The sequence below is a fragment of the Equus caballus genome, chromosome 18 (assembly GCF_041296265.1).
Source record: "Equus caballus isolate H_3958 breed thoroughbred chromosome 18, TB-T2T, whole genome shotgun sequence".
Lineage (NCBI taxonomy): Eukaryota > Metazoa > Chordata > Mammalia > Perissodactyla > Equidae > Equus > Equus caballus.
Genome location: NC_091701.1, coordinates 23,846,253 through 23,869,935, shown reverse-complemented (window position 1 = coordinate 23,869,935; position 23,683 = coordinate 23,846,253). Strand labels below are relative to the sequence as shown.

At 37.3% G+C, this 23,683-nt stretch overlaps 1 long non-coding RNA gene across 1 annotated transcript in view; it reads right to left on the bottom strand.

Moving 5' to 3' along the window:
• Positions 1-10,588: 10,588 nt before the first annotated feature.
• Positions 10,589-23,683, bottom strand: part of LOC111768831 (uncharacterized) — a 40,387-nt gene continuing 27,292 nt past the window's right edge. The window contains exon 2 of the long non-coding RNA XR_002801416.2: positions 10,589-10,990. This is a non-coding gene — a long non-coding RNA (uncharacterized lncRNA). The remainder of the gene's footprint in view (positions 10,991-23,683) is intronic.

Below are 23,683 nucleotides of genomic sequence, written 5' to 3'. Positions count from 1 at the left end.
GTTATTTCATTAAAGAAACCCAACTGTCTGGATAAATGATCAGCGAAAGTATGTCTCAGGGCTCTCATAAAGATAAGCTACCAGCTATTTGAAAAACATAGTGTGAAATTCAGGACATTCTCCAATCCTCCTTCATGCTGATTTCTTTCAATGAGCAAGAGGTCAGTTGTCACTCTGCCTCATGCACAGTTATTTTCTTGACCTCATAGCTCCCAGAGGACTGTTCTGCTTCCCACACATCTGTTGCAGACTGTATATGGCGCTTCTTGCCTCTGGAATTGGCATCAAATTATTCCACATACAGCAGAACTTTTATGCTTTCTGTCCAGTTAATTATCTCTTTTCTAAATCAGTTCAGAAAGTTTATCTTCTCTATCTGGCCTTCTATATCCCTTCTTCCCACTTCTATTCTACTTCATCTTTTTTAAATTTCAAAATGAGTCCTGAATTGAAATTCCTCACTTTAAAAAAGAGTTTTAAATAACTAATAACCTTTGCATAAAATAACGGGAGAAAACATATTCTCACTATTGATTTTTCTTGTTCTGGTCAATTTTTCTGAGATGCCATGAAATGTATTCAGTAGGAAATAAACAATGACATCATTAAAATGTCAATTGTGTTCCTATACCTATTTACCAAATAAGTGTTAACTCTCTCTTATCTGCCAAAATATGTGAAACACAATCCTTACTTTCAGAGGAGCTTACAGTTAACTAAATCTGTCCTTATTCTCTCGTCTTTTTGTTGTTGTGGTGGTGATTGTTGTTTTTGGTGAGGAAGATTGGCCCTCAGCTAACATTTGCACCAATCTTCCTCTATTTTGTATGTGGCTTGATGAGTGGTATGTAGGTCTGTTCCTGGCAGTCTAACTCACAAACCCTGGGCCACCAAAGAAGAGTGTACAAACTTAACCACTATGCCACTGGACTGGCCCCTCTCTTGTCTTTTTAAAAGACTACTGTGTTATCTGTTCATCTTCATTGTGGCAGCTAGATACTGGCCAATTACTCAGTTTTCTACTTAGCCTAACATTATCTTAGTTATTATTATAAACTACAGTAAGGTAATATTTTGAGATATTAACTATGTTTTTATTCACTGGGCAAAAATCATGACTTTATGCATGATATATATAGGGAGACAGTGATTGCAAGTGGCAAACAATAAAAGTGATAATAATAATAATAACAACAAAGCCAACTGAATTGACAAATACATTTTTTTAACTCATGGAAGAAAACAACAGCGATGGAAGTCAATATATTCAATTCCCAGGGCTACAGCTTTTCTTTCTCTTTTCTGTTTCCTGAATGAAGAAAGGTCATTTGAGAGTCAAAAAACCAAGCTCCAAAGGAAGAAGGGTGGTAAGATCATCCATGACATGTGTAGGTAAGGATGAAGCATGATAATGTAAGTGCTAGTTTCCCACTCAAAGGGGGTTATAATTCATTGGCTGTGGGGAGGAAGGCAAAAACTGGAAGAGGCAATATGACTGGGATTAGAGTGAAGTGAGCAAGACACAAGTTGGGTGCAAAATTTTAAGGGGCATCAAAAAACTCAGTAATCAAGATAAGTAATATTTTAATGCAGTGTTTGTAAAAGAAATAAAAATTAACGAAAAAACTCCATGATTGCGGCTGGCCTGGTGGCAAAGCAGTTAAGTTCATGTGCTCTGCTTGGGCAGCCAGGGGTTTACCAGATCGGATCCTGGGCACAGACCTACTCACTGCTTATCAAGCCATGCTGTGGCAGGTGTCCCACATATAAAATAGAGGAAGATGGGCACAGATGTTAGCTCAGGGCCAATTTTCCTCGAAAAAGAAAATCCATGTTAAACAAAATAGAAAAATTTTAAATAGAGACAGGGCCCCTGCAGGTGAGTGAATGTCTCTGGAAGGACCACAAATCATGATTCTCTCCTAAATGCATCTCCGGAGAGGGGTGGTCGTGATAGAAACCACAGATGGACTTAGAATAGACTGAGGAGCAGTAAGCTTTTGCCTTACAGCCCCCTCTCACTCCCATCATAGTCCAGGACACTATAAGAGGTTTGGAGAAGCCATGCATATAGACAGGGCTGGTGTGTCGATCTCAGAGGAAGCCTCCGGAAGTCCCTAACTGCATCACTGAGAAGGGTAAATAGCAGGGGGTTTGAAGAGGTTCAGAATTGCTGAGAAAGGCCAGATGAAACAAAGGTGCTGAGCCTGGGATGAGGCGGACTTAGAAATGACAGACCAAGCAAACGGCCATGCTGCAAGGACTGCAGGCTCACCGGTAGAAGCCCGAGCTGATGAGAACACAATAGAGGAAAATAAAACCTCAGGGAACGCTGTCAGGGTAGGGAGAAAAGGCATGCAGTCAATACCTGAGACACATGCAAATTTCCCCTGCACCTCAGAAGTAAAACCATCTTGACGAAAAGGAAGAAAAGGAGAGCATATGCCACTTGAAAATATGCCTCTTTGGCATAAGGATTATTTTGAACTGCTTATTTTCAGAAACAGCAGATACAAGAGAAGCTCTGAAAACAAAGTAAAAGTTACCCTTTGAAAAGGGAAATCTCCATTTATAAAGGAAATCTCTATTTGCAAGGGTGTCTCCCTCTCTGTACCATAAAGAGGAGGATGACTAAATCAAGAGAAACTCTCATCAATGGAGAAGGCGTGGGCTTAAATCTGCATAATAAACCCTACACTTGTTTACATACTTTTCCTGGCCACCTCCACATAATTGGCCTCCCCACACCCTTCCCTCTTTTGTCTTTAGTTGAAGATGGTATTTAAGCCAGAATTCTAAGCCACTTCTGAGAGTAACTCATTTTTCCCTGGATATCTCCTATGCATACATGAGGTATATGTGTTAATAAACTTCTGTTTGTTTTTCTCTTATTAAGCTTTTTGTTACAGCGTTCCCAGCTGAGAACTTAGAAAGGTGGAGGGAAAATTATTTTTTCCTCCCCTACGTTACCCAAAAGAGACTGAATTTTAAGTCGCAAGTGACTGTGGATAGAAACGGGGTTTTAAAAGCTATAACTTAGGTTGGTTTTAGAAAATCTAAACCATAATTTTTCTATGTGCATTTAGTAACTCAAAAGAGTGATCCTTGGAGGATCAGCATCAGCATCACCTGGCTGCTTGTTAGAAATGCATGGAGAATCCTGGGTGCCACACCACATATACAAAGAAGAACCTGCATTTTAGCCAGATCCCTAATGTGAGGGAAACAAAACAGCTCTATTGACAAAAGACCCCTGCATACTAATGTGGAACGAGAGAGAGAGAACATCATTTTAATAATGGGTAAGCATTATTAGAGTTCCAGGCATGTAAGGTAGTGTGAACAGCAGAGGGAAAATAATTTTTTCTCTACCTTCTTGGCTGAGATCCACCCTATAATAAAAGACAAATTAACAAGAGAAAAACAAACGGAAGTTTGATAACATGTCTACCTCAAGTATATATGGGAGATACCCAGCAAAATGAATAAACTCTCAGAAATGACCCAAGCCACCACCTTAAATACTATTTTCAGCTAAAGACAAAAGAAAGATGTTGGGGGGTGGGGAGGCCAGTTATGAGAGGTTAGCAGGGAAAACACAGTAAAGAAGAGTAAGTTTTGTCATGCAGATTTAAATCCATGCCTTCTCCATGGAGAAAAGTTTCTCTTCCTGGTACACAAATGAAGAAACCCTTAAAGTGTAGATTTCTCTTATAAATATAAATTTGCCTCACAAAAGGATAGCTTCTAATCTGTTTCCAGAGATCCTCCTGAAAATAATCAGGACTATTTTCTCAAAATAATCATGTCAAAAAAATCACCTCAAAATAATCTGTATGCCAAAGAAGCATATTTTGGGGTGGCATATTCCACTACCCTTCATGTGAAAGTGACCACAAAGTTTGGACAGAATTTCACACAAATTTATATAAAAAGTAGAAGAGAGAACAGTGAAAACTTCTCTTATTCCCTTGAGAGACAAGAGGACCAACTTTAGGATTGTGTCGTCTATGCCTGTGAGAGACCCCTGAGCTAATTTCTGGAGGTAAAAGTTCACAGTTCCAAGGGTCAGAAGGCCCAGGAACTTGCACTGCAAAATCAAAAGACCAAGCCTTTTTATCAGATGCCCTGCGTTCTCAAGGAGACACCCTAAGGCAGCAGACTCCCTTCTCAAAAAAAATGTTTAGGGGCTACTCCTGTGGCATCGTGGTTGAGTTCAGCGCACTCTGCTTTGGTGGCCCAGGTTCACAGGTTTGGATCCGGAGCATGGACTACACCACTTGTCAACTGTGCTGTGGTGGTGACCCACATATAAAGTGGAGGAAGATTGGTACAAATGTTAACTCAGGGTTAATCTACCTCAAGCAAAATAAAAGGAAAAAAAAAATAACTTTATCATTTTACCCTTACATACACAATTAGTACTCATATTCACAGTTGAGAAGCACTATGTTACATCAGCAACTTAAGTCAATATTCAGGTCTATGACTATGAATATGGGTTTAATGGTTCAACATTCTTCTTGTACGACTTCTGGGATGTTTCCAATTATATCAGTGAGAGAGCAATCTAGAGCCAGGTCAGCAAACTTTTTGTAAGGGACGGGATAGTAAATATTTTAGACCGCACAGTCTGTTCTGCAACTACTCAACTCTGCCATTGCAGCACAAAAATGGCCACAGGAATGAGGATGATTATATTCCAATAAAACTTTATTTACAATAGGCAGCATGGCAGTTTTGGCCCACAGGCCATGGTTTTCCAAATCCTATTCTAGAATGGTCTATGGAATGGTTCTTCTAAATATAAGGCAGTACTTGCTAAGGAATAAGGTTTGTCATTCCCCTAAGATCATTTCTTCATAATTCTTAAATTCTCTAGCAGTCTTTTGGCACATGCCCTCTGTGACCAAAGAGTTATTCATCTCTGTTGTACAGTCTTAGCACACATGAGGGCATGGCTTTCTGTTCTCAACCTTAGATTACAGAAGATTAAAACATTTAAAATGCCCTTTGCTTATGCTGATAATGAAATTCCTTGCTGCCAGCTTTGTACGTGTTACAGATGGATCTGTGTGGCATCCTTAAAATCAATATAGAATATTTCAAGTGTTAAGTAAAGTATGCCTATTTAGAACACTTGAAAAATAAGAGCTTAATAATGTTAAATAATAAAATAATAGTATCAGTAATATCTTTTGAATATATAATGATTTAATATCTCTCTTTTGCTCCTTTGTCCTTTGGTTGTTAAACAATTGGACCAAGTAGATAGGAAAAATATATCTAGGGCTTCAGAAAATTAAATGAGATGCTCAAGGTCACATAGCAAATAAAAGTTGGACATTGGCTCAAAGCCACGTTCCTACTTACTATTCTAGTATACTTTTCACTACAATATAATGTCTTCAACTAGTAATAGGGCTATGTATTAATGTGCTTGATAAAATCTGTAGTTAAACTCCACAATACTCTTCTAGAAGTGTTCTCAAATTCATTAGTGACCTAGATAGAACTGTTACATGTGTTTCTATTTCCTTTTATCACACCCTGTTGCATTGCACATTTCTCCTTTACAGAAAAATTTTAGATTTGTTTTCAAGGAACTGTTATGTGCATTATATTTTTATAAAAATACAATAGATGATCAACTGGCCAATAAGCTTCTCCCTTTGAGTAAGTTACATTCTTTGAGATACTCACAAATGAGTTAATTTACCCAGTGAAGTCCAGAACAAATGCCAGTCTTGTACATCTCGTAAAGGTGTATTTGATCTCTTACATTCACACCCATCTATTGGAGATCATCTGCCCTAATTGCCTTGTTCTTCTCTAGGTAAATATTAGTTGCACCTGAAAGTACATATTATCAAGCTTTAAATTCCATTAGGAGGGTCTCAATTTTTATCTGTGTTCTTTTTCTCTTTCCATTACTGCCCTATATACCTTTGGAAGATATTTAATGAAGTTAAAAGAAAGAGACTTTTCAATTCTTGGCATAATACTCTTCCTTCAGGATTTGGGAAACCTCTCAGCACAGTGGTAAATATGAATAAGGTATGCAAAGAATGAGAGGGGTCTCTCTGTTTTTGCTTCCTTCTTCCAAAAGTACTCTCAGTTCTTTTAGGAAAAGAACATGTAGGTACTGAAAAATGACATTGTAATGCAATTCTTTCTTGTTAGCACTAGTGTGATCCTTTTGATACTTGCATTAAAAGTCTCCCAACATGTTTTTGCTATAATGAATGGAAATGTATTCCCTCAAAAGCCTTTTAACTTTCTGCTTAATAGGGGGATTCAAAAGGAAAGTAAAAAACTGAGAAAGAGTGAAAACAGTAAAGTAGAATTACAGGTATAGTTACACGGCTTGTATATGTATAATAGGCTTAGGTTGTGTTTCTGAAATGATTCAAGTTCTCTGACTATATTGACCACTCATTTTGGTTTTGTCCTTATGTATTTTTGCCTTGTTTCAGAAAAGACTTGAGGTACCTGACGAGCAGAACATGAATAATAAAATGTTGGCGAAAACAAGTAAGAAGCAAGAATAAAAAATAGAGGGAAATATAAATGAAAGACTGAAAGTAGATAGTCATGACTGGGTAGAGTTGACAAGATGAGAAGGAGGAGGGAAAAAGAGTGGCAGAGAACCAACCAAATCCATGCACTTACGTTATACATTCTGCATATTTGTGATCATTGACCCTTAAGTTAGACTCTATGTTTACTGACAACAAAAGCAAAAAAGTAGTATAGCTCTGACTATCACAGAGCAGAACTACATCCTTCTTTAGGTGATCAAAGCTGCATTATGATACTTAAGATCTAAAAGCAAAAGCAAGATAACTTAGTGTTATGGACTGAATCACACCCCCTCAAATTCCATATGTTGAAGCCCTAACTCCCAATGTGATTTAGAGATAGGGCCTTTAAAGGAATAATTAAGATTAAATGAGGTCATAATGATGAAACCCTAATCCAATAGGACCAGTACCCTTATAGAAGACGAAGAGGTACCAGGAGTGTGTGCACACAGGAGAAAGACCATGTGAGGACCCAGAGGGAAGGCAGCCATCTGTGAGCCAGGAAGAGAGTCCTGATCAGAAACCAACTCTGCCAGCACCTTGATCTAGGACTTTCAGCCTCAGGATTGTGAGAAAATGAATTTCGGTTGTTTAAGCCACTCAGTCTGTGGTCTTCTGTTATGGCAGCCCTAGCAGACTAATATATTTAGAGACAGCAATATGAGCAACCTGGGACATGAGTTCTCAGCATTTCAATACATTATATAGTAATATGTTTCAAATGGCAGATTACTGGGATTTTTTAATAAAAACTAAGGATAATACATTAAAAGGCCACCTATAGGAGGCAACCTTGCACAACGCTAAATATAATCTCATATAAGATTTTTGCTTGTCTAACTCAGTCTAAGGCTAGAACTTAGAGAAAAAGATAAAGGATACCAGAGAATAGCATCTAAATAGAGAAATAGGTAGATAATAGACGATAGATAGAGATTAGATAGATGAATGTATTTAAAAACGTAAATTTTCATTATCCAGCTTTGAAAATATAGAAATTTTGTTTCTATATAATTTAAAATATTTATTTAAATAATATTACATGATAATGCAATATTTTAATATTTTTAGTAGTATTAATAAAATTTTATCAACTTTTTAAGGAACTGCCAAACTGTTTTTCAAAGTGGCTGTACTATTTTAAATTCCCACCAGCTATATATGAGGGTTCCAATTTTTTATTCCACTCCTAGGACTATACCCAAGAAAAATGAAAACATACATCAGTGCAAAAACTTGTATATTAATGCTCATAAGAGTATTATTTGTAATAACCAAAAAATTGGGAATAACAAATTTCTATCAACTGAAAAATGGACAAATAAGATGTAAAATATCCATACGATGGAATATTATTTACAATCAAAAGGAATGAAGCACTGACACGTGCTACAACGTGAATGAACCTTGAAAACATTATGCTACCTGAAAGTAGCCAGACACAAAAGCCACTTATTATATTTGAAATGTCCAGAAAGAAATTCTGGGGACAGAAAGTAGATTAGTGGCTGCTTAGGGTTTGGACAGGGATAGGAGAAGAGTGAAAATTGACTGCTAATGGGACAGAGTTCCTTTCTGGGGAGGCAGGCAAGAAAGTCCTAAAATTGATTGTGATGATTGCACTACCCTGTAAATATACCAAAAAACCCACATTTTTATACACTTTCAAATGGGTGAATTGTACGTTGTGTGAATTATATCTCAATAAAGCTGTTAAAAAAATGCTAAAATACAATGTTATACAGAAAATCTAGAAAATTCACATTAAAAATTAGCTATAATTCCAGTAAGACACAAGTAATCTCTGTTTATATTTAGTCTCATTTTTGCAGACATTGATTTTTTTTTTTAGATTATAATATACAAAACATTTTTAGCTTTTTTTTTTCTTTTAGGAATATACCCAGAGGATTTCTGATACCATTGACCATTCTGCAGGAATTCATGGTGAATTCTTCAAAGACATGAAAGAGTCATCTAGAAGGGAAGAAATTCGTACCAGTTCTTCACGTTAAGAACTCCCCTTATTCTCTCTGCTCTCTGGGAATCTTGTTATTGAGGGCTATGATTATTAATTGAAGTGTTCCTTTGGATGCACTTGGTTAGAAAAAAGCTTGAGCACCACTAAAGAGGAATTATACAGCATGATTGTTTTGATCAGTCTATCCAGAGGTGAGCATGATTGCCTACCCAGGAATTTATTTGGATGTCCGGACAGATGACACAATGCACTCAACACTGAATATGAATAGAAAGTATTCAGAACTCACAATAAGCTGGGAATTCTCAGAAGGGGAGGGGCTCAAACAGAGGTTTGATAAAAAGTCAAGCCAAGGGTGGGGTTGAAAGGGTGGGGATACCTTAGGATTTCATTGCCATTAGGGAGTGGAATTGGGGGGTGGAATTCCCACGTGGGCGAGAGGCAGCACTATAAAGTTCCCTTGGCTGAAGAGACAAAGGGCCTGTGTTGACTTTCTTATCCCAGTTGCCCAGATACGGAGCAGACAGGGAAGAGTGATGGGGATCTAAAGGCTGTCAATGGTCAAACATCAAAAATGGTCAACTTCTTTGTTGTGCTGGCCAGACAACCTTTAGCAAATTTTCTTTTAATTGAGGTCATAATAGTGTATACCATTGTGAAATTTCAGTCGTGCATTATTATTTGACCGTCACCATATAAGTGCGCCCCTTCGCCACTTGTGCCCATCCCTTTCAGCCCTCTTCCCCTGGTAACCACTAAACTGTTTTTTAGTGACTATTTTTACCCACATGTGTAAAAATCAATGAAACCAGCCATGTAAATATTTCTATAATATTACTATGGCAGGTCTCCTTTTAAGACAGTCTGATTGAGTTAAGTATAAGATATATCCTTTAAGTAACTAGACAAAATAGGTTACTCTATAGGTCTACTGGTCATGAACCCAATAAAATTTGGAAGTCATCTACCTAAAGTAACAATTCTAGTTTCTGTGAAAGCAGCCTACAACCATACATGTGTATGTCCTGGGCTATAGCAAAATACTGACAGAATCGTAGAAAATTTTATTGCATGTGCCATTCATTCTATGGAGTCCAGCCCATAATTACTGTAGCCACTTCTAGCCCTGGTAACATGACAAATCATCACACATATGTCCTATATGTAACTATATTTAGGTGCCTGAGAGAAGAGATTGCAGTAGCAACTTTTCCTTATATCTTAAGAAATGTCTGCCTATTACAACTTAGGGCAGAAGAAGTGGGCAGTACATATTTTGAATGATGCCAAGGTTTCCAGAAATTTTATCATTGATATTAAATTTTTTCTTTCTCTAAACACATTAGCCTGGCAAATGAAGCCCTCTGTGATGAAGACACAATTAATTTTAGCATCCTTGTACCTGATCCCCATCCTACTAAAACTCAGCCATGTTACACACAGGTATTTCCCATATGTGGCATGCTGTGACACCCATCAGTTAATTTTCTTATGGTGCTTTCTCTGCTTGAAATACCAGTTGTTCCCTTGTCCATGTGACAAACAACAATTGAAAACTCAGTTTGAATGTGTTACCTGAATATCGTTTCCTCCGAAGCCCTTCTTTATCACCCCAGTAACTTTGATAGTCCATAGTCCTTCCCTGTGTCCCTACTTGATGCTGTATCTATAGATTTTGCTTGTTTATATCTTTGATTTTCTCTTTCATGCTATGTGCTCCTACACTGTTGGGACTGTGTAGTTTCTACTTATGCCCAGTTTTTAGTACAATTACTTCTATTTATTAGCTGTTTGATATAAGGAAGGTGGAAAAGAAGGATGGAAGGAAGGAAGGAATGAACAAAGTAAGGAAGGAAGGAAGGCAAGGGAAGGAAAGAAGGAAGGATAGAAGTAAGGAAGGAAAGAAGAGTGGAAGGAAGGAAGACTGGAAAGAAGGAAGGAAGGAAGGGATTTTAACCTCAACAAAGGTTAAACATGATTCCCATTTTGATAAAAATAGAGCCTATCACTTTTCTAATATAAATTTACTCTTCTCTGCCAAATTTAATTCTTATTCTCAAGTCCATTCCACATCCAACTGAAATAAACAAAGATGAACTCAAAAACTCTGTTGCTTGCCCCTTTTTTCTAAATTTCTGTCCTTCTCCCCCTCTGTCACCACAATCTTGCTAAAGGTCCCCAGGTCCCTTCAATAATCCACAGGTTCCTTGAGGTCCCCTGTGCCTTTCTAGGGATTGAGCTCTCTGTGGATTACATTTCTCTCTCTCTCTTCTTCATGTTTTTTTTTTTTTTTCTTTTCCATCAATTAAAGCTTGTTCTTCTTCTGACATATATTTGAAGGGGTCATCTCTCAGCAGCCTGTCTTGGTGAGAAGTGTTCCAACGTTAATTGATTCACACAACATGCTGCCCTCTGGGTCATTTGCCTAGAACAAGGGAAAAGATTTTAAAGGTATAATCTCAGTGCCCTTAACCATGCAGTGGGAGATATTTTCCCAATTTAGAACTATTACCTGTATGAGATATATCCTATAATGCTGTTTACATATACAATAGTCTTGCAATAAAAGCAACTATTTATTGAGTATGAACATATAATAATAATGAGTGTGAATAACTAAGTATGTTCATATATCAATAATAGCGATTATCTATTCTGTGTTAGCCACTGGGCTAAGTCCTTCATGCCTATTAACCCGTTTAAAGTTCACATCAATCGTGAAAGATAAGTACTCTTCATATAAGTATACTTCATACTTAGAGAAACCAAGCTCTGTAGAGATGAAATTGTTTGCTCCAACTCACATAGCTGATAAGTGACAAAACTGCTATTTTAAAATTAGGGCCTTTCTGACTCTAAAGCCCAATACAATATTGCTGCCCTGGTCTTAAGGACTCCTTGGTCAACCCACCAGACAAGGGCAATGAACTCAATGTCAAGCCTCAGCGCTTGCAATATGTGATACCCTCAGGAAAATGTTGGCAATTCTATTTTCCCGAAGCAATAGTCTGAATTTGTTTGATTTCCCTCATGGCTTTTTTTTTCTTTTGGAGCAGGAAGTTTTGTTTACATTCTAGGCATTTCCTCCCATGTACCCTTCTGGCTGTGACATTAGTCTTGGTTGGCTGAACCTAATTTTATACAATTTGCTGCTGAGATGGTTGACCCTTTCAACTTATTTAAGGTCACTGATATAGCAAATTTTCATCGACCTACAGTTATGTAGCTCTTTTAAAAAAAATTTTTTTACAGCTAGGTAAATTTTTTAGTTATGTAATATTTTTAAAAAAGAGAAAATTGCAAGTCTACTTCTAGAGAGCATTAAAAGTTCTATTCTCATGGGACCAAATTATTTATATATTTCTCATAAACATATTACTTATGATTCAGAGTAGTTTTAGCCATACTTTTAGTAGCAAAATTTTAGTAAATGATTTGTTGTCTATAATATTTGGCGCAAGTTGTTGGTTGCTTATTAATTTTCTAAGCTTTTTCGGTTGTTGCTGCTGTTTTTATCTGACTTTTACTTTGTTTTGATGTTTGTTTTTGGACAGGAATACCTAATTCTGAAGTTCATATGCATTTTTTTGCCTCAGGGTTATGTTTCACATTTTTAAAGGATTGGTTTTACCTGTTTATTCTTGTTTTTTCTACATTCTGCAAGCAAGGTCGCTATTTTGTCACTCCTGGGTATACGTATCTCTTTCCAAACTCCTTTGAGATTTCAGCTCTCTGACAGGAAGTGTACAATTGTTCCTACTTTCAGGTCAGATCCATTCTCCCTAAAGTGTGGGATTCTCTACTCTGACTTGCTCAGTGCCTTAGGCAGGGGCAGGGGGAAAGGAAAATGTGGAGTTCCTTGTTCAAAATGCAGCGGGAGAGGTGCTGCAGGGCCATGAAAGGTACTAGAAGGTAAAGTCTTTCCTCCGTTGACTGTCGATACATCATAGTGCTTTTTATTTGCCATTTAATTTTGCTCTAATTAAAGAAAAATCAAAAATTTAAATTATTAGCATGAATTTTATTGTTCTTCATATTGTGCAATGCCAGTTTTAAATGCAAATATAAGCACTTATCTCATATATGGAATTGCCAAAATTACACAATTTGTATTTCCTAGCTCATACATACGTATGTATTTCATTCTTAACAGAACAGTGGAAATGCTGCACAAAACTAGCTCAACTCGTTTTTATTTCACTTCTGGCTACACACATATTCGACTAACATTCTCCTTCTGCTTGCTGATGAGGAAGGACAAACTGAAAGGAAAAGGAACTGCGGGTTGCCCAATCCATTTCTTTTCTGTCCATGTCCTCATTTTTCAGCATGAGTGGTTGGCTGATGTAGGGAAGTAATATGAGTAAAAAGGATATGATAAGATGCCTTGCTCATTGATGCCACTCAGAACATTTTGCCTTCTTCCTGTGTTTAAAGGAAGTTCCGGTTTAAAAGGCATGTGTGGCCTCTGAAGGCTGTCAGTGCCTCCACTTACTCAAACACAGAGGGAACACACTTATTTTGTACTTTTGAGCCTTGCTGAACTACCCATGCATCGTGTGTTCACTGGAATTCTGTGCTCGCAGGGCACCATGTCCACTGTATGCAAATGTGGCAAAAACATGCACGTTACATGTATTCCTTTTGCCTGGGTGTGTGCTCCATTGCCATACTTCATTGATAAAACACAAGATCAATGATAAGATTATTAAGAATTTCAAGATGGTGACAGCAGAGTGTTGAACCAAGTGCAGGGTCCTCCCAAGCGCCCGTGCAATGTGAATGCACAGGTTGACCTCCCAGGAAGCCAGCCCTGACACAATCCACCTAACCCCGGTGGCAAACTTCTACTGGTTGGTTCTGCATCTATAGCTGTTCTGAGCTTAACTGCATTTTGTTTAGTTTAGCTCTTGAAACTCTCTTTTGCAAGGTCACCTTTAAACCACATGACACCTTTGTGAAACTACAGGAAGGTACCTCCTTCTCTAGACAGACAGAGCCTCATGATAAGGCAAATGACTAACTCATTTCCCACGGAACACTATGGCTATGGACTCTTTTAAAGGATATTACTTGCACACTCACATGCATCAGCCTTAATATTTTTTCACTAACACTTATGGACTGTTAAAGCCAAGAAATAGCATAGGAAGCAGGTATTATTGCTGTGGCCCTGCCTCTAACCTCCTGAATCTTCTTTCACAGAGACTTTTCTTTGCTCTCCTGCCGCCCTGACCCCATAAGATATCTAGTTTCATTGTTCCTGGTCTTTGCGACTTGTAAACAATTAAGGTACCTCCAAATGCCGTTACTATCAGTTGATTAAACTGGCCTTGGAGCCTTCTAGAACTCAGCTACAACAATTCCTACCTCCTCAGCTGCCCATCATTATTGGCATAAAACCATTGTTGAAGATTTCTTGCACTTACTACTGATGATCTGCCTGAGTTCCTCTTGTTCTGGAACTTTCCTAGTGTTGTGGACACCCTCCCCCTGTCTGAGTTGGCGTAGTGGCTGCTGCTGCCTCAAATGCACTGCTGACACCAACTTCATTGGAATTTAGAATATGCCTGCCTCTGGGATATGTAGTCCTTACCTCAGTCAAATGAAAATTCAGAGACAAAATCATTTAGAAGAAGGAAGGAAAATTTTCCTCACAAAAATGGAAGAGAGTTAGACATTAAAAAGACAGGCTCACCAAATAAAGAACACAGCAAGCATTTAAAAGAAAAAAAACAAGGGGCCATCCAGGTGGTGTAGTGATTAAGTTTGCATGTTCTGCCCAAGGTTCACAGGTTGAGACTCTGAGTGTGGACCTAGCACGGCTTGTCAAGCTTGATGCTGTGGTGGCATCCCACATAAATTAAAAAATAGAAGACGATTGGTACAGGTGTCAGTGCCGCAACAGTCTTCCTCAAGCAAAAAGAGAAAGATTGTCAACAGATGTTAGCTCAGGGCCAATCTTCCTCAAAAGGAAAGAAAAGAAAATTTCCAAGGTTACTCAGTGTACATTATTGTGTTCATAGTGGAAAAACTACACATGACTGTCATATTCTGAAGGATCCTGTCATATCTTCAGATGTCACCATAGCAAACATCAGGGACAAAGTTGTTTCTGTTAAAAAATGCTAGATTTTTAACATTGCAGAATAGTGAATTTATCCCTAAATAATTCAGCATTATCTTCTCAGACCAAAAGCATTCTTTTTTTTTAAGGTATGCTTTTTTTTCGGTGAGGAAGATTGGCCCTGAGCTCACTTCTGTTGCCAATCTTCTTTTTTTTTTTTTTCCTCCCCAAAGCCCCAGTACATAGTTGTATATTCTACTTGTAAGTCATTCTAGTTCTTCTATGTGGGGTGCCACCAAAGCATGGCTCGGTGAGCAGTGCGTTGATCCATGCCCAGGATCCAAACCAGTGAAGCCTGGGCCACCAAAGCAGAGTATGTGAACTTAACCACTTGGCATGGCATCAACCCACCCCTGCCAAGAGCATTCTTTACATAACCATGATATCCTTTTAACACCCAAGGTATTTAACATTTATATCATAATATTGTATAACGTTCAGTCCATATTCAAATGTACCCACTTGTCTCCAAAATGTTCTTTTATAAAAATTCAGAATCCAATCGAAATCACATATTGTGTGGTTTTCATGTCTGTTTAATCTCCTTGAAGGAAGGAGCTGTATCTAGAACAGTCCCACTAACTTTTTCTTTGTTCCTGTTTTCTAATTCATGATGTTGATATTTTGAAGAAACCAAGCTAGTTGGTGTTTTTTAGAATCTTCTATTGATGGACTATTAATATCCTAGTACCAAATTATTAAGTTATACAGGTTGTACAATTTGTTTTAATATTGGGTGTTAATTAGTTCCCTTGTGCAATTTCTCTCATTTTTGTTTTCTTATCTCTTCTTGGATATTTACTTTTCTATATTAACTTTAGAATCTAATTTTCTACCTTTAGTAAAAGAAGAAATCTTGTTGGAATTTTTATTGAGATCAAATTAATGTTATGTATTGACTTGGGAAAATTGGAATACAAGTGTTAACCTAAAAATAAAGAGTCAAAGTGAGAGGCATTTATTTTGGGATGATAGAATTGCAAGTTGGGGAGCACAGATTGACGTAGAAACCCAAATAGTATCCTGCCAGTGAGTAAAACTCAGGGGCTTTTTTAAGGCACAGAAGCGAGATTTGTATTACAAAGAATGTTAATTGGGGTTGGTGGCAGAAAGCTAATCTTGGTTAAATGTAATTGATTGCTAAGGCTAGCTAGCGGGAGGCAAAAGTCCATCACTGTGACGAATTGCAATGTTCTCTGAATATTTGTGTCTCGACTCAGTTCAAAAGTTCACGTTCTGCCTGATGAGGACGTGCAGAAGACCCATTTCCTTAATGGTTTCTCAGTTCCATTTCAAATCCCTTAGACATAAGTGACTCCATTTTGTTTCGCATTCACACAAGCCAGGCTCTTAATCATAAAAGCAGTATTAGAAGACCTCTTAATGTTTCAAAGAGGTGGAACTTTTCCCCAGAATTCATACTTTTACTGATAACTTTAAAGAAGCCAATGCTAAACAAGATATTAATTTAAAAAAAATTTTTTTATCACCAAACATAGAAAAGTAGAGAGAATTGTATAATGAATGACCTAGAACCCATCACTCAGCTTCAATAATGATCAGCAATGATTTTTTTTCTCCTCTACCCACAGTCTGTTTTCCCTGGGACCGGGCTATTTTACCACATGGTGTTTTTTTCCGTATGTGCTATAGACATGTAATCTAGCTTTGCTAAAATACCATTATCTCTTCAAAGATCATCAAAGTTTTACTCTTCTTAATTTAAATCATGGCTGTAGTAGTCAAACTAAAAGTGAAAACCAGTGCATTCAATCAAGCTGAAAAGTAATTGATTCACTGAATAGACAATCCTTTCCACATAGTAAACTAGAATGACCAGGTATTCAGATAGATTATATAGATAATTTCTTGTTTCAAATATTTTCTGAGATAAAATAAAATATAAACTATAAATGGAGGTCATATTAGGAGCATTCCATGGATATGACCACATTTTGCCTAGGGAAATGTCTTTTAACAGTGGGATGCTGATAGTACAGCATAGGTATTTTTAAGAAAGCCAGTGGCATCTATCTGAATTTTTGCATTTAATCCAACACTAGTTGTCTTATCACTTATACTGAATTCATGGTGCTTATTGTTCTCAGAACAAAGTAAAACTAACCCATATCTCTTATGGCCTCTACTTACCTTTCCAGTCTATCTCATGTTGTGGCCTCCCTATACTCCGTGATCCAGCTGTTCTGAACTGCCCATCATTCTCCAAATGTGTTGGTCTCTCTCTGCCTCTAGGTTTTTAAGTGTACCTTATTCTTCTCACTCTTCCTGCTTTCCTCCACTTATCTCATATAATTTGACTAGTGCCTCACACAAAGGTCTAGATCGATATCACGCCTCCTGGAAACCATCCCTGACCCCCAAATTCCGATTTAGTACATTTTAAGAGTACTTATGTGATATATATTTACACGTTTTACTCTTCTTCCAAGACCATGAGCTTTTTGAAGGAAAGAGCTGCGTCTCAGTCATCTTTTTTATTTGCATCTTCTAAATAAATTCTCCTTATAAAATAGAGCTTATAAAGCTGTGTGAATGAACACTATCAGGAAAACATTTTCTCTACACAGAAATATAATCCACTGATTCATGGAATCTCAGTTGTAGCTCTTTGTCTGCCAAGAATGGATCACATGACGTACAAGTCATTTCTCTCTCTCTGTGTTTTCGGTAGCTCTAAAATGAGAATCCTAATATCAGTCAGGCATAACCTACAAAATTACTGTGAGATCTGGATGCATTAAAAAATACAAATGTAAGAAATTTTGGAAAAGAGGAAAGGGAATGGTATTAACCTCATCCTGGGACCTCTGAACCATTATATTACAAGGAACAGGCACAGTGCCTGCCATACGTAAGTGTTCAATACGTGTTAGTTCATGTCTCTCATATATCACCTCACAGCTAGTGTATTTGGAGAGGGATACATTGAACCTGTAATTATTGCAAGGTGTCTAAAAAGCTCTGCTACAATGAGCACCTTTTATATGAAGGCTTTTTAAGGGTAAACTTTAAGAGGTATCTCCTTAACATAAATTAGCACAAACAAGCAGCATTAAGTTTCAGAGATTTTTGAATAATTATCTAGTACACCTATACACATGCAAATCATTGGGGGGGGGAGCAGTATTTTTTTTTCTTTTGGCTTGGCATGTTTCTTTTGGAAAGGCAAAATATTTTACGACTGTAGGTTTACTCTGTAGCTGGCAGAACTAGTGGAACATTATCATGCTTGATGAAACACTACTTCTCCTGCTCAAACAAATGTATATCAAAATGAAAGTAAGTGAAGAGATTGCTGCTTTTTAGATTAGTGTCTATTATCAATAAGCAGAGATTTCAAGTACTCTAGCTAATGCGATTTCTTTGCCATTAAGGAAAATTTATTGTTCTATTGTATGAATAGTTGTCAAATCTTTATACAATGAGTCAGATAATCCTTTGCACAATATTTAGTACCTCTGTAAAAAATGAGATTTGAAATGTATTGAACAAGGGACTGGCTTTTAACATTTCTTCTCAGATAAAATGCTTGCTGCTTGAACATTTGATACAGATATAATCAGATAATATTTGCATGTGGCAGAGCGCCCAGTAGCTATTTACATGTGGCTGCCATCTTGTCGATTAATCACACATGATCCACATGAATTAAGGAATCTAATATGACCAAATTGGTCATGTCACCATTACTCCAAATTCAAAACAGGCCCAACATGTCAAAGCATGCAATTCTGGATTTGATTACACACAAGGTTTTCTAGCAGTGAGTGAGATCAATAGGATGTACTAGTGTGTCTGTGGGGTGGTGGAGTCAGGGTGGGGGAAACACAGAGGAGCAATAGAAGTGCAACAAAGCAGACCATGACAGCATCTTCTGTTTACTCCTTGGTAAGAATGTTCCAGGTGGGGCCAGCCCGGTGGTACAGCGGTTAAGAGCACACGTTCTACCTCGGCGGCCCAGGGTTAGCCCATTCGGATCCCGGATGTGGAGATGGCACCACTTGGCAAGCCATGGTGTGGCAGGCGTCCCACATATACAGTAGAGGAAGATGGGCATGGATGTTAGCTCAGGACCAGGCTTCCTCAGCAAAAGGAAGAGGATTGGCAGATGTTAGCTCAGGGCTAATCTTCCTCAAAAAAGAAAAAAAAAAAAAAAGAATGGTTCAGGCTAGGGAGGCTGGGGTCAGAGAGATCATGAATGAGTGACAAGATTGTTGTCTCAGAAGGCTGGCTAGGAAGTAAGGACTAGATGATGCAGAAATCCTAGCAAACAGGATCTGTCACAGAGTTGAATTTTTGGGTCAAACTTCTGGGTCACCAGAAGGGTTAGCAAGAGCAAGAAAAATCACAGTCTTATAGGAAATCTACACAGCTTCATACCATGGTATGCATCCACGAAGGGAAAACACAAATTTGGGAGCCAATTAGAAAACCTAAGAACAAGACTGGAGCTTCATACATCTCAAGGCAGAAAATCAAAATATAAAATTCAAGTTAGAACAAAGACAAAAATTGACTTGATGTTTCAAAACATGAACTATGGACAATGACTTCTTAAATTGTCCTTGACCAGAAAAAGGATTTTCCCAGGGACTTGGGTTTAGATAAATAAATCTAGATGTAAGATTTAGAGAAATATAGGGAACCAGGCAAGACATGCACAATGCTGAAGATACACTATCAAACGTTTGCTGATAAATACGCAATATTTGCAATATTTGCTGATTTCTGTAGTGTAAATATGCCCATCATGGTTGATTTCAAGCTACTAACATGTTATCAACTTGCTTACAAAATTCCTGAAAATATTAGGATTTTCTTGTGAGCCAATGAAAACTCATTCCAACATACCACTCTTATCACGGATAAGTCTATCTTAGACGAAATTTATCAAACAATTGATTGAACTTTTTAAAAATAAAATTATCAATTATTTTTAATCAATGTTTATTTTAAAATTTTTTATCATTTAAAAAATATTTGCTGAGTACCTTCTATGTACCAATGCTTGTATTGTCCATCTCACAACGTTGCATCCAATGGAGCATTTATTCTGGAAGTTCATGGAATGTATTGTATATAGGACATAAACAATCCCTGAATTATTTTAAATTAGATATCTAATAATTCAATCAGAAGATTCTTGTACTTAACCTATTTTGAGAGATTAAACACAGCCACAAATTCTTTGCTATTCCTTCCTCTGGAAGTAGAATCTAATTCTATTCTCTTTGTACCTGCGCTGGTACAAGTTGCTTGACCTAACTCAGGGCCCAATATGTCATAAGCATTCACTAAATCACTGGTGAATAAATCAGGTTTTCTTTACTTGTGTTCCTAATAACATGGAACTGGTCTCCAAATAATATGCAATGGTTCATAAGGTTATTTTGTATATTTTTATATGTGCATATTTTCACATAAAGAAGCAATCATTTTTATCATATTTTCAAATTGGAATAAATTAAAAATAAAGTTTTCTCTTTATCTCCTCTTCTCTCCTCCAGAGCATAAAAGCTATAAGTAGTCTTCCATTTTCTAAATTCTCAAAGCATTGTATTTAATTGTAGCCTCACAGTTTTAGAGTTGCATAGTTGTGTAGTCATGTCTTTTTTTCTCCAGGGTCATCTTACTTCCTGGAGAGCAGCTGCCATGTCCGATTGCCTGTGGGATCTCAATCCTCAGCATTTATTAGCGAACTGGTACACGGTGTATACTCAGTATCCTTGTCAAATTGGTTTAATACTTCAAGTTTTACTACATTCCAATTTTTTTTTTTTGAGGAAGATTAGCCCTGAGCTAACATCTGCCACCAATCTCCCTCTTTTTGCAGAGAAGACTGGCCCTGAGCTAACATCTGTGCCCCTCTTCCTTTGCTTTATTTATGGGACACCTGCCACAGCGTGGCTTGACAAGCAGTGCATAGGTCCGCACTTCGATCCAAACCAGTGAATCCTGGGTCACTGAAGTGGAGCATGCAAACTTAACCTCTGTGCCACTGGGCAGGCCCCAACATTCCAGTTTTTAACGAATAAAACATAAAATACAGAATGAGTAAATATGGTTCTGTCTAGTACACACGCATTCTTTTCTTAGAATTTCCACTGCCTCAAAGTATATTGATGTTGGTGGTGGTCTTTACATTCTGCTTTACGTTCTAATATTGACATATCTAAGATGTAAACTACTATCAAATTAATATAACGTTGTGAAGATAAATTGCTTAAGGAAGTTGCATAGGACAAATTTACTGGGATCAAATTGAAAATTATGACAAAGTGATAAGTGAACTTATCTGCATAGATTTGGGCCAAGGATTCAGTGAGAATTTGTAACAGTGGAGACCCTATCCCAACACTCATATGATCAAATTGACTTTAATAAAAAAATACAGGTCACCACCAGCAAGAGGGAAGCTATAGTCTTCAGTCTTTTTTTTTTTTTTGAGGAAGATTAGCCCTGAGCTAACTACTGCCAGTCCTCCTCTTTTTAGCTGAGGAAGCCTGGCCCTGAGCTAACATCGTGCCCATCTTCCTCTACTTCATACGTGGGACACCTACCACAGCATGGCGTGCCAAGCAGTGCCATGTCCACACCCGGGATCCAGGCCAGCGAACCCTGGGCTGCTGAGAAGTGGAATGTGGGAACTTAACTGCTTCGCCACCGGGCCGGCCCCTTTCAGTCTTTCTGTGGCTCCACACACCATCACTGCTAATGTCATTGAACTTTTGGTTACAGATTAACGTAACCTCTCATTTAGCAAAGTACCTTCATGTTATAAATCAGGATATTATTTAAAGTCTTATTTTTCATATTGGTCATTTGCATACAGCTCTTCCAACCTCAGACAAAGAGAAAAATTAATATCTATATATCGTACATGACATTTTCCCTGAAGAGGTGATGATGGAAGAGAGGGGTATAAAAGAACACCTCATCTTACAATTCTGTGCTTATTTTGTGAAAGGTTAGAGCCACTTTTAGATCCTTAAGCCCTAGATTTCAATTTTAATTTAAGCATTCTTTGCCAGTGACCTTTCCCTTTTATTGCAAAAAGACAGTGTTCAGTTTGACACTTTTGTTCTTCAAAATCTACCCGCTTCCTTGACTTTTAAGTTAGAACTGAGAGAGCCTATCAGAGTCTGTCATACGGCAGGATTTTTTTTTTCTTTCAGGCTTTTGAGTTGTCTTTATTGGAGCAGGCATGATTCAGCCTAAAGCAAAAAAGTCTTAAGAGCAGTCTTTAAAGGAGCTGGATTGTCAATGGAGAGAAAACAGGAAAAACCACCTTTTCAGTGATGTAGTGTCTACAGCCTCTCACTCCCTACTCATTTCAAAGCCTGTCAGGTACCAGGAGCTTGTTAAATTTATAAGCTGATAAAAATTGATGTTAATTTTAATTAACCCACGTTAATTTTCCTAAGTAGTGGAGGTAAGTGACAAATTATTCAGTAATAGTTACAGCATATATATTCCGTTTATTTTTTCCAAGGTATTGGGAAATTCTAGCAATTCAATGATATACACCATTAGTTCTGACGTCAACTGGTTGGAAAATATGAGCCCTTCAATGCAGCTACTACTATAATACCTATTTAAAACCTCTTCTAATGATGACAATTAAATATATCATAGTTTGGCAGTATGGAGATTTCTCAAAAAGTTAAAAATAGAAATATCATATGACTCAGCTATCCCAGTACTGGATATTTATCCAAAGAACTTGAAATCAACAATTCAAAGAGACTTCTGTACCCCTATGTTCATGGCAGCATCATTCACTATAGCAAAGGCATGGAAGTAATTCAAGTGCCCAACAACTGACGAGAGGATAAAGATGATGTGGTATATATACACAATGAAATGCTACTCAGCCATAATAAAAGACAAAATCGTCCCATTTGCAACAACATGGATAGACCTTGAGGGAATTATGTTAAGTGAAATAAGCCAGACAAAGAAAGACAAGCACCATAGGATTTCACTCATATGTGGAAGATAAACAAACACATGAATAAAGAGAACAGATGAGTGGTTACCAGAGGGGAAGGAAGTTGGAGAGTGGGCATAAGGGGTAAAGGGGCACATACATATGGTGACTGGCAAATAATAATGTACAACTGAAATTTCACAGTGTTGGAAACAGTTATGACCTCAATAAAATAAAATATTTAGATATATATCACATATATATATATATATATACATGTGATATATATATATCATACTTTGGGTTGTTATAATGTGTTTGGCAAAGGCCTTGTATAAAATACCATGAAATTTTTAAAAATTTGAAAGTTTTATCAACATTATTAACATTTGTTTATTGAGTAAAAAACTGAGGCAGGATTGTATTAATCAAAACAGACACACAACAAACATGAGAGACACGGCAGCTGTCTTTAAAGAGAAGAAGTAACAAAGGCCACATGCATCGATGTCAAAATAATCTAGTTAAAAATGGAAAAATAAATAATCACCCAGAAATTTTTTCATCTAAACCAATCATGTTCCCAATTGACTTAGTTTTGTTTAATTTGGGAGAAAGATGTTTGGGCAACACTATTTTATTCAATGGAAAATATTTTCTTATAGCTGCAAAAAAATCTGCTAAGCATCTTCCCTGTACTAATGGTTGTCTAGTACTCAGTAAACATTCTTCCTCTCTCTCTTCCTCTCCTTTTCCTGTCTCCCTTTAACAAATATTCTGTTAGCACCAAATTTGTCCCAGGTATTATGTTAGACACCTGGGATTTAAAGTATGGTACCTGGCCTTATGGAGCTAATAACAAGTTAAGATGGGCTGGGGAAATTTCTTTGAAGATAAAACACACTTGTTTGATGAAAATAATTATTTATATAGTAAACCTCATTATAAGGATTTTAAATGGGATGATACGTGAAGTGATGAATTCTGCATGTGGAATTGGGGTAGGCTTTATAAAGATTTCCTCACTATTGTGTTCTAAG